The sequence below is a fragment of the Heloderma suspectum genome, chromosome 16 (genome assembly GCF_057233095.1).
Source record: "Heloderma suspectum isolate Gila_16-S chromosome 16, 16-S_ref, whole genome shotgun sequence".
Classification (NCBI taxonomy): Eukaryota; Metazoa; Chordata; class Lepidosauria; order Squamata; family Helodermatidae; genus Heloderma; species Heloderma suspectum.
The window spans coordinates 16124617-16135929 of NC_139473.1; the positions used below are offsets into that span (position 1 = coordinate 16124617).

Here is an 11313-nt window from a genome sequence, read left to right on the forward strand (position 1 = left end):
CCGAATTTTGTCATGGACTTCTCCAATCAAAAGATGCGTACAAAAATGTGTTTTGTTTATTTATTTTTTTAATTAGGTTGCTGTTCAGGGCGGAAGCCCTCCTAAGGCTGCTATATTAAGGAGAGAGGTGTATATTGATAAAAACGGCATTCAAAAAGGCATTACTCTGGGGAAATGGTTTGCAAAAAAAGAAGTCTGTACATTAGAAATGCACACTAAAATGCGTACAAACGTTCATGTGAACTTTCTAAAAGAATTACCAATGTCTGGGATGAACTGAACTTAAGAATGGAAAAATTCTCAAAGTTTGGGACAAACCAAATTTAGGATTGGAAAAATTAAAAACCGAGAGAAACCAAAATAGACAAATTCAACTATTCCAAAGCATCCAATCTGGAACTCCAAATACACTCATGTGCATTTGCTTCCGGAAAAAGAAATGAGGCAGATGAGTTGTCCAGGCTCTGCCCCGTGTGGAATTGTAGACAGTGTTGATTTGGGATGGATATAGTACGAATTTAAATCCGTGCTAACTAAAAGCAGAGTTACAGAGGCTGGTAAAAAAGAAGTTGGCAATCCTACACAGACAGAACCCCTGACAGATTGGTCCTTGGATCCACGCAGCCAGATTCCTGGAGCACGATCAGCTGCTGTCAGGGCAAAGCCGAACGTGTACTTAATCCATTTTGGGGAGTCGATTTTGTAGGGTCCAGTCCCATGTCCCTCCAATGATCCGCATCAACAAGAACCATGTGGGTGTGCAAAGACAGAGCGGGAACTGTCCACACCACTGCAGTCCAGCTGCCAGAGCTGGCGTGGGAAGCCGACCCACCAGCCCAATCAGTTCTTGGTCGCGCACATTACCAGAATGGCGTGTCACTGGAGTGCACTGAAGCCATTCCTGCTTATAGCTGGGTGAATCCGAAAGCTGCAGAGACATGACACATGTGAAGCAAACTTCCTGAAGTCAACCACTAAGAGGGCAGCTAACGGTGCTTCACTCTGACAGTTACTTGCCCAAGGATGGGAATGCGAAAGAAGAAGCCAGAGGAAAAGGACCACAAAGAAGCAAACCTGTTTGCCGCCGTGATGCTGTCATTGGCTCTGCCCACAGCTGATCCGGTTGTGCTTCGATCAGGGCCGGGCTTACCATGAGGAAAGGGAAGACAATTCACAGCTGAAAAAGCAGCCTGCTGAGAGTTAAGCAAGCCCCCTGCCCACTCATCCTTCTTCCACTCAGATGCAACCTGTCCCACGCTGTTTGGGGTGTGGTTGTTGCTGTTTTTAAAAGTGGAGGAAAGAAAAACTGGGGCTACAATCTTATACACTGGGGGTGCAAAACCTCAAATCCAGCCCTCTGAGGGGTCCCCATCTGGAGGAGTTTCCCAGAAGGCCACACTCCTTTACCCTGGCCCAACCCCTTTTCCCACAGCCTCCAATCATTGGGCGGCTTCCCTACTGTGGCGCAGTTTTTCTCCATTCAGAAAGGTTGAAATGCTTCTCTTAAGGTTCAGCATCCCCCTCTGGCTGAATCGGGCTTCACGACAGAACAAATTGTGGGGCAATCCAAACGGCAAGGCGACAAAGCAGGCAGATGGCCATGCACAAACGGTCCAGGCGAGGATGGGATCAAGCAAAGGGAGGAGCAGTCCAGCCACAAGCAGAGGTCAAAGCACAGTTAAGCAGTACGTTACTATAGGCAGAGTCGAATGGGAGTCTGAGGGTCAGTAGCACAGAAAGTCAATCACAAGGCCAGATCCAGACAGCAAGGTACAAGGCACAGGAGCTGATGAACGATGTTGTTCCAGCACCGGCTAGGTGAAAACTGAAGGCTTAAATAGCCAGAGCTTCCTGAGCCCCACCCAGGGCTCAGCTGCAGTGCATTACAGGCCCTCTGGCAAAAGTCCTGCTCGGGAGGAGGGCCTTACTCCCAAGGAGTCCTCCTTTGTAATCGAGCACTCCTTCTCAGAGGAGCCCTACTGGCCTGCCTCTTGAGGCAGTGACACCCTTGGGGGCTAGGTGGTTGCACAGCCTTTGCCTCAGGGGTGGAACTCCCCTCCTCCTGCAGGGATGGACTAGTGGTGATCTCCTCTGAGGGCCCAGGCACCCCCAGATCTCCTGGCATGGGTGGCTCCTTGGCATTGTCTGCCTCTGGGAACTCTGGCTCCTCCTCAGAGAAGGATTCCTCCAGCGGGGGCATGACACCTAGTTACTGGCAGTCAGAGTTTTAAGATAAAATATGCCAATATTTTCCAGTATTTTTGGCCACACCTCTTTTGCCTTCTGCCCCAGCCACCACTGGGATGCAGCCTCCAAGAACTTCTCCCTTGGGTTGAAAGAGGTTCTACACCCCTGCTATGCACCTTGGAGTAAGCCCCACTGAACTCAATAGTCCTGAGTAGAACATTGCACTGTGAACTCCGTGTAACATGTAGCTTGGGAGTCCATAATACATCAGGCCACCAGGTGTCACCAGAATTTTTTTAAAAAAATTAGTCTCCCGTGTTATAAAAATAATAGGTGCAGACTAGGAATATACATACATGATTTAAAAATATTAGAGCAGAATATACAACATGTTCATTGCCCACACCCCACCCACCTGAATTTCATTGTATTAAAACAGAGCAATAACGAGGGAGAGAGCATGTCCACAGAACCTCAAAATGTACTGTGACACCTTAGGGACTAGCTACTTGATTGTTCCAGAAGATATCATTGCTAGGTCCTGCTTTCGTTGGATGTGTGGACTGAGAAGGTGATGTGTGTGTAGGAATCCGCCTCTATTATAGTCACTGCCAACTTTCATTGGCGTCATTCCAAAATGTGGGGCATTTGCCAGCTGTGTGGAACACTGACAACATTCCTTTGACAGTTTCCACAGTTTGGATATGAATGATAACGTCATGCAGGGCTGGGGAGGGGAAACTGAACTCACAGAAACGCAGAAAAACCGCAGAATGTGGATGGATGCAAACTTCCTCAGCAGGCAGGCATGCACATGTACTTCTGTGAGTGGGAATCCTCCCCCAGTGAGCAGGCTATGACTTAACTGACTTTACTTTTTCCTAAAAAGCAGGCTGCACCACACGTTTGGTTCTGCAAGGTTCTCCATCAACTCCCTCATACGGTGCGTAATCCAGACGGGGGTGGGAAATCGCTCGCTACGGCCGCATTTTCTGCACGTCACTTGCGCTGTCAAAAAATGGGGAGGTCAAATGGATGAGGCTCTTTTTTGTTTAAGAACCTTTGGGGAGAGAGGTGTGTGCTGAAGCACACAGGCTTCTGAAACGTCTATTTTATAAATACAATTTAAAAGACCTTGGAAATAGCAGGGGCCCTGCGCTTGGGGGAGAGCCAGAGGAAACTTTGTATGGCCTTTCTGCATAAAAGGTAACCTTGAGCTTTGATAAGTCTTGAGCTTTGAAAAGGATATTCCCTAGAACAGCTTTCCCCAACCTGGGGACCTCCAGATGTGTTGGCCTACAACTCCCAGCATGCCCCACCTATCTGGAGGGCACCAGCTTAGGGAAGACTACCCTAGAAGCTAACAAGAATGCCTCTCCAATTTCCCCTGGTGCTTGGATAAGTAACTCAGAATATTCCCGTATGTGCTTGCCACTTGCTTCCTCCTCCCCAGTATCCTCTCCTTCTCCATGCCAGATTGGTCTAGTGATTAGATTGTTGGACTGGGATTCGGGAGATCTGAGTTCGAATCCCCACTCAGCCACGAAGCCCATTGGGTGACTTTGGGCCCATCACTGACACCCAACCTAACCTACCTCGCAGGGTTGTTGTGAGGATAAAATGGAAAGGAGGAGGATCATGTAAGCCTCTTTGGGTTGCTTGGAGGAATATAAGTGGGATTCACTGCCCCACTGACATCGGAGCCACCAGCCTCCACTGTTTGGCTGTACCAATTAAAATCCTGGCAGCCACATTTTGCAATAGCTGAAAGTCCCAGGTTCTTTTCAAGGGCCGCCCCAATGCATTACAGCAATCCAGTCCCAAGGTTACCAGAGGGTGCACTCTCTCAAGTATCTGGGACTGTGGCTCTGAAAAGCCAGAAAACTCCAGGTTTTTTGCTGGCTCTGTTCCGATGTGCCAAATTATTCTAAGCCCTGCCCCTTAAAATTAATCTGAGCTCCCCCCACCCCCTCCTCACCCCTTCCTGCCGTTAGCTCCTCCTCTCCTGGCCCCACCCAGAAGGTGAGCATTTTTGAGATCAAAAGCTGCCAGCACTTCTTGGTATCCATTTTAGCACCCGTATACCTACCATGCTCCCTCAGACCTTAGGGTTTGACCCAAAGTAGGGTTTTGCAGTTCAGTCCTATAAATATCTACTCAGTGACCCAGTTCACACGATACGGCAGGTTATTGTGGATTAAATAACCCACGATTAGCCGTGGTGCATGATGTCAGGGTGGACACTGAGCCCATAGAACCTCAGAGCAGTTCTGATTCTGAGGAGGAACAGCCGTCCGTGGGAGAGGAGCGCGCTCATCCCTCCCAGGCCCTGCAGCTGGCAGAGATTCCTCCTGCCGGCATTCCAGAGATAGATAGCGGTCCTGGGAGTGAAAGAGCATGGGAGGAGGGCTGGCTGGATGCTCGACGCAGACGCAAAGAGCGACAAGCTATGGAGGGCATGGAAAGGAGGCGTAGCGCCTGTTTGGCACGCAAGCAACGGTCGCGTCCAGAGGACCCAAGGGAAAAGGGGAGGGACTCTCCCTAGCCCATAAGTTCAGGGTCTGCAAGTGATTCTTGTTCAAACGGGGGACCAACTGTTTCCAACCCGGGGCATAGGTTACTCTGCTGTTCATAGCTTAGTCACTGGTGATAGAGTTATTAAGTTGTAAAAGGAATAAAGCCTTGAAAAGAATCCTTTGTCTGTGTCTGGAGTTGGCTACTGGAGTAGACTGAAAGAGGCCCCCTGACAGATATGGAGTAGACTGAAAGAGGCCCCCTGACAGGGCCCCCTGACAGATACAGGGTTTGCGCAACTGCCATTTTGAAACTGCAAACTCTGAACGGGGTGATCAGGTTGTGCAAATCCGGCCACTGTGAGTTAATCGAGGGTTAAACAACCCACACTTAAACCTCAATTAGTAGTTGGGTTAAGTGTGGGTTGTTTAACCCTCAATTAACCTATGATGTCTGAGTTTGCACAACACAATGCAACCCCTCATTGCCCCAATCAGATGTTGTATATTCAAGATGGCGGCCATACACCTTCTGCATGCACTGCAGCTAATCATGGGTTATTTAACCCATGACAAGCTGCTGTGTAGTGTGACATGGCCCAGTGGGACTTACTTTTGAGTTCAATGGGGCATACTCCCAGATAAGTAGGCACAGGATTGTAGTAGGGTGACCATTTGAAAGACTGTCAGAGGACAGCACCATTTGATGGCATCCTTTATTTAAAAGGCTGTCTGGTCTGCTGATGGGCAAATCCAGGTCCCTGCTCTCCCTTCTTAAGGTTCTTGATCTTGAAACCTGACTTGGACCGGACAGCACTACAAAAAGAGGGTTCCTTCAAATAGGGGACTATTTGAAGGAGTCTTATAAGTAGCCGTTATAAAGAGCTGAGACATAAGCAACAGTAAGAAGGGAGCCAGGAATCAGGGCGTGAAAACCAGGGGGAAAAACCAGAAGTCACAGCCAATGATTGCACCCAAATACTCCAGAGTCAGAGAGATAATTGCTGCTTAGTCATGGGTCCTTGCCCAAGCAAGAAGTCCTTTATAGCCCTTCTTATCTAGAAAGGCCCCATGGCTACCTGGGGTGGAGCAGGGCCAGTCCAGAGCCTAGGAATGCCCAAGAACACAGTCCAACCTGCCGGTCTGGTGTCTCACACAGAGAGCCTTTCTACACAAAGCTTTTATTGTGCACACATGATTCCTCACTCATGGTAGTTTGCGGGTCCTTTTATACAACATCCTCCTCCTCTTCCTCCTCCTCCTCCAGGGCCTCTCCTGCTTTTCACAACCATTATCGTGGACTTTTTCCTATACCACAGCACCATCTAGTGGTTGTATAATGAAACATATAGAAAGGCAGAGAAAGAAAAACCCTGGAACAAAACTTGTGTAAAGGAGCTGACCTTAATCCTGCAAGGAATCCAGAAACAGAAGTCTCGGTAAAGGAGCGGGATAATAGCCTCATGTAGAAATGCCCAGAGCCAAGGGTTCCCAGTTCTACTGGCCTGGGCAGCTCCTGATCTACTAACTAGGAAAGACCAGGCTACCGGTATTTATCCCAGGACTGGCCAATCAACAAACCTTATGCTGCTAGCCAATCAAAGGGGCTTATGTTGTATATACCTGCTGTCAAGAGCTCCTTGGAGGCCTCTCTCAGTCTAATCCAGTAGCCAAGTCCAGACACAGACAAAGGGATTCTTTTCAAAGCTTTATTCCTCTTTTACAACTTAACAACTCTGTCATTAGCAACTAGATCTGAGCAGCAGAGTACCTATGCCCTAAGTTGGAACAGTTGGTCCCCGTTTGAAAGGGAATAACTGGCAGACCCTGAACTTAAGGGCTAGGGAGAGTCCCTCCCCTTTTCCCTTGGATCCTCTGGGCGCAACCATTGTTTGCGCGCCAACCGGGCACTACGCCTCCTTTCCGCACCCTCCATTTGGCGCCGCTCTCTGTGTCGGCGTCGCACGTCCATCAAGTCTGCTTCCCGCGCTCTGTCATTCCCAGGACTGCTATCTAAGCTAGGAATGCCGGTGGGACGAATCTCCGTCAGCTGTTGGCCCTGGGAAAGAGGAGCGCGCTCCTCTCCCAGGAGCGACTGCTCTTCCTCAGAATCAGAACTACTCTGGGATTCTATGGGCTCAGTGTCCACCCTGACACCTATTCCCTGCAGGTCCCATATGAGGTTTCTGGCTAAAGCCTCCCTGACAGGTGGATCTGAACAGAGCCTCATCATGTTTCTAGCATGCAGATTGCTGTGCTTTTGACAACTTACAGGATGACAGATTTTGGGGCAGTTTCCAGCTCACCGCCTTCTCAATCAGGATTCCACTGTCCTTATCCAAGATGTGGGTGGCAGCGTGATCAAACTAAGGACTTCACTTTTGTGGGGAAGAAGAGAGATTGGCTGTAAGCTGCCTCTTCTTCCATCTGCCGAAAGACAAACAGTCACAAATGTTCAGCAAGATAGGGAGCACCAAAAGAACAATAGTGAGTGAGAAGGTTTGAGGCCTACAGAGTTTTCTGTTGGGAGGGGGTAACTCGGAGGAGTAGTTTCATTTCTCTGGTTAAGTGTCAGTTTAATTTCTCCACATAAGTTTCATTTCTTCAGGTCTGAAGCAGTACTTTCGGTTTTGAGGGAGGAGGCGATATAAATAGAGCGAGAGAGCCAGTAAAAGTCAGAGAAAGACCAGACTGCAGCCAGAGCCGAGACAGCCAGAGCCTGAAGTGAGAGCAGAGTCTGAAGAGTGAGCAGGAGGAAGCAGCCTAGAAAAGTCTGAGGGCAGCTAGGGTAAAGGAACTTGTGTTTTGCAACTTTTGTTTTCTTTTAGTGCCTTTTGTATCACTCAGCTCTATTGTGTAAATACCTTTAGTTCTGATTTGCTAGCTTCAAATTTGCCAGTAAACTGTTGTGTTAAATGCCAGGTGTCTGGAATTCACCCCATGCCTACAACCTGAACCCCACATTGCAGGGAAGGGGAAGTTTAAAAGAAGGAAGGTGGGACTCTTAAGGAGGCAAGAGATCCTTAGGGGGTTGCTCAAAGGGTCCAGGTCATAAGTGGAACTTTGACAGTGACTAAGATGGCATAGCAGCATACCTGGATCACCTTCCAACAGCATGAAGCAAAATCTTTCTCACGTTTTTGACACCAGCAATCAATTTGGTTGCCTTGCAGGATTGACTTTTTAGGATCTATGGGTGTGAACCTAGGATTACATTGAGCTCGGTGGAAGGGCAGGTTGTTTGCATGCAGAAAGGCACCATTTCTGCTCCTCCATGTCTCCATGTAAGGAATGGCAGGTTGCAAGGATGGAAAAGATATCTGCAAGAATCCTTACATCCAGTGGAGGCTGGTGGCTCCAATGTCGGTGGGGTAGTCAATCCTCTCCAGATTTCAGTCAGAACACTATTCAGCCATTGGAGGATTCATTGCCATCTGATGGAACCCAATTTTGTAACTATTGTTACAAAGCATTATACAACCACTAGATGGCACCATGTTATAGCGGGATTGCACAATTACACGGGGCTTTATAATGTGTTTTCTAAATAATAGCAGACTCTCCTCCTTAGGAAAAAGCCCACAATAATGGTTGCAAAAAGCAGGAGAGGCCCTGGAGGAGGAGGAGGAGGAGGAGGTGGAGGATGTTGTATAAAAGGACCTGCAAACTACCGTGACTGAGGAATCATGCACGCACAATAAAAGCTTTGTGTAGAAAGGCTCTCTGTGTGAGCCACCAGACCGGCAGGTTGGACTGTGTTCTTGGGCATTCCTAGGCTCTGGACTGGCCCTGCTCCACCCCAGTAGCCATGGGGGCTTTCTAGACAAGAAGGGCTATAAAGGGCTTCCTGTTTGGGCGAGGACCCATGGTTGAGTAACAATGATCTCTCTGACTCTGGGGTGTTTGGGTACAATCACTGGCTATGACTCCTGGTCTTGGTTTTCACGCCCTGGTTCCTGGCTCCCTTCTTACTGCTGCTTATGTCTCAGCCCTTTATAAATGCTACTTATAAGACTCCTTCAGATTGCTCTATTTGGTTTGACTATTCCAAGTCTCATTTACTGATAGCACAACAAAAAATAAAAAAATGAACACCAAATACAACCCCTTGCTATCAATGGGTTCCCCCCTCAAACTTTCTATATGCAGGCAACCGCGAAGAATCCATGTACACCCCTTCCACACAGAACTTTTGCGGAAGAGAGTCATATTTTATAAGGGCTCCAATGTCAATGGGGCAATGAATCCTCACTGCTTTGCACCTTGAATAGCTCTTCTAGAGTTCTGACTGGTTCTGCCTGAAATCTGGAGCCGATTCACCGGCCCTCTGACATCGGAACCACCAGCTTACAGCAGCCTTTGCCAACTTGGTTCCCTCCAGGTAAGCTGGACTACAACTCCCAGCATCCCTCAGCCAGCCTGAAGAAGAGCCCTGGTGGATTAGACCAGAGGTCCGTCTAGTCAAGCACCCCATCTCCCAAAAAGGTGCTTCTAAGAAAGGCACAAGCTAGGTGTTTTAGAGCAATGTTGTTTTGTTCAGTTGATGATGTAAATGTGTTGTATTTTGTGTTATTATTTATTTTGTACGCCACCTAGAGTGGCCGGGTAACTGGCCAGATGGGCTGCTACTCAATCAATCAAATAAATAAATGAAACATACCTCCCCTGTTGTTTGTCCTGCAGCAACGGATACTGAAACAGAAACCTAGAACTCGGGGGTCATCCCATGAAGCTGACTGGTGGCAGATCCAGGACAGATAAAAATAAGTACTTCTTCGCGCAGCACATAGTTAAACTATGGAACTCACGTCCACAAGATGTAGTGACGGCCACCACCTTGGATGGCTTTAAAAAAAGATTGGACAAATTAATGGAGAAGGCTATCGATGGCTGCTGGTCCTGACGGCTCTATGCTCTGATGTCAGTGGGGTGGATTCACTGCCCCACTGACTCCCATGATCCCGCCCCACTGGCTCCTTTAGAGCTCTGACTGGTTCTGACTGGAACCTAGAGAGGATTCACCACCCTGTTGACATCGGAGCCACCAGCTTCCACTGACTCCCATGATCCCTCACCATTGGCTATGCTGGCTAGGGCTGCTGGGAGTTGTAGGCCAAAAGATCGGGAGGGCCGCAAGTTACCCACCCTCGCTTTAGATGTTAATGTCCGTTACTCCCCTTTCTGCAAAATGTGGCAATCAAACCAGCCCTGCTGTGTCTGGGCACCATCCTATGCTGCTGCCCCAAAGTCCTGCCCTGACAGCACCACTCCTTCAAACTGGCGTCTGACTCTACGGATGCATGCAGGTGGACAGCTCTGTACAGGAACTGGAGATACTTCCCTTGCAGAATAAGCTCGGCTTTCCCCTACCTTTGCTTCTCTACTAACATGTATCCCTACTGCTCAATTCGGCGTGGACTGGTTCCCACCCCGTGCTCTGAGCAGACATTCAGTTTGTTTGTTTTTTGTTTAAAAAAACCCAGCAGGATCCTGGCATTTTCATCTGCTTAAGGCGACCCATTTCTCATTGTAGAACGGAACATGGTGCTTCTTTCTGGCAGTGCGGGCAGCAGCTTTATGACTGTCACAAGGCCTAGCCAATCAGCGCCGTGTACAGCCAGTTTCTCCTTGAAAACAGGAATAACCATTTGCCCCTAAACCCATCCCGTTTTGTAAATGTGTACTTGTATTTGATAGATTCACACCTAAGTTCGTGGATGTATCCTGTCGTGACCTCAACTTCCCCGACAGGCCAGCTATAAAGCCAGCAAGGGGGGTGGGGGGATTGCTGCTTTCCACCCACTTGTAAAATTACAAGTAAATAAGCCAATAATGAAGAATTTGAGAGGAGCGGGTGACAGTAATGGCCCCGTTTTGTTTTTAAATGGTGTTTGTTTCCCGAGGCTCTGCACTCCTGGCAGAAAAAGAGATGTACTTCCAATTCCAGTCTCCAAAGGTTATGCAGTCAACTGCTGTTCTGAGCAAAGAGTTGATGGAATAGCTGTGAAGTTTGGCTCAGAGCTTAGAGTTAAAGACACAGGAATCCTTAGGTTATACCTCCACTGGGGAAATTTAGCATGATGTATGGTGGCAAGGAAGTGTGGCTAATAGTTTGCCTGGCCCATTTCGAGGTCTGAGGCCCGTTGCAATCTGTGCTCCACCTCTAAGTTTTTAGCACTAAAATTAGTAGATTCGGGGCCAGGCGCTCTTGCTTTTCTGCAGGGTTTGCCCAGCCATTGCTACACACGGGCACCTATACTGTGTTGTGGGAACAGCAGATATAATCTGAGATACTTCAGTGCCTAACTATTTATTTGTTAAATCTCTGGCCAATGCAGGACAAAACTTAGACGGCTGCAATCAGAAATAACCACCAGCCCCTTAGCTTGCCTTTCACGTTAGCTCATTCACATGTATTCCTGAGATGATGAAGCAGAAACTAAGTACTGCCTGAGAGCAGGATGAATCCAAGTGCTGTAAAACTACTTCAACTCTGCAGGGCTGGCGTGAAGCATTCTGCCATAAAGCACCACCGTTGCAAAATGCGGCAAGGCAAAATAGCCATTGCCTCCAGCAAACATTATTGCCACGGGGGAATGTCAGCTTTCTAGCC

General features: G+C 48.4%; 1 protein-coding gene and 1 long non-coding RNA gene across 19 annotated transcripts in view; one reads left to right on the plus strand and one right to left on the minus strand.

Moving 5' to 3' along the window:
• Positions 1-11313, minus strand: part of SPNS3 (SPNS lysolipid transporter 3, sphingosine-1-phosphate (putative)) — an 89580-nt gene that overhangs the window by 49954 nt on the left and 28313 nt on the right. For 8 of the 18 annotated variants that reach the window (XM_084822722.1, XM_084822725.1, XM_084822709.1 and 5 more), the window contains exons 2-3: positions 6973-7127; positions 1075-3195 (exon numbers count right to left, since the gene is read on the minus strand). The exons of 3 other annotated variants lie outside the window; for them this stretch is intronic. The gene's annotated coding sequence lies outside the window, so the exon portion shown is untranslated. Of the gene's footprint in view, positions 1-1074; positions 3196-6972; positions 7128-7212; positions 8320-11313 lie in introns of those variants that run through there. 7 more of the 18 variants (XM_084822720.1, XM_084822717.1, XM_084822719.1 and 4 more) reach the window with 5 other exon arrangements.
• On the plus strand, positions 7355-11245 carry LOC146334985 (uncharacterized). Its single transcript, XR_014786131.1, has 2 exons — positions 7355-7488; positions 9384-11245. It is a non-coding gene; the product is annotated as an uncharacterized LOC146334985 (long non-coding RNA).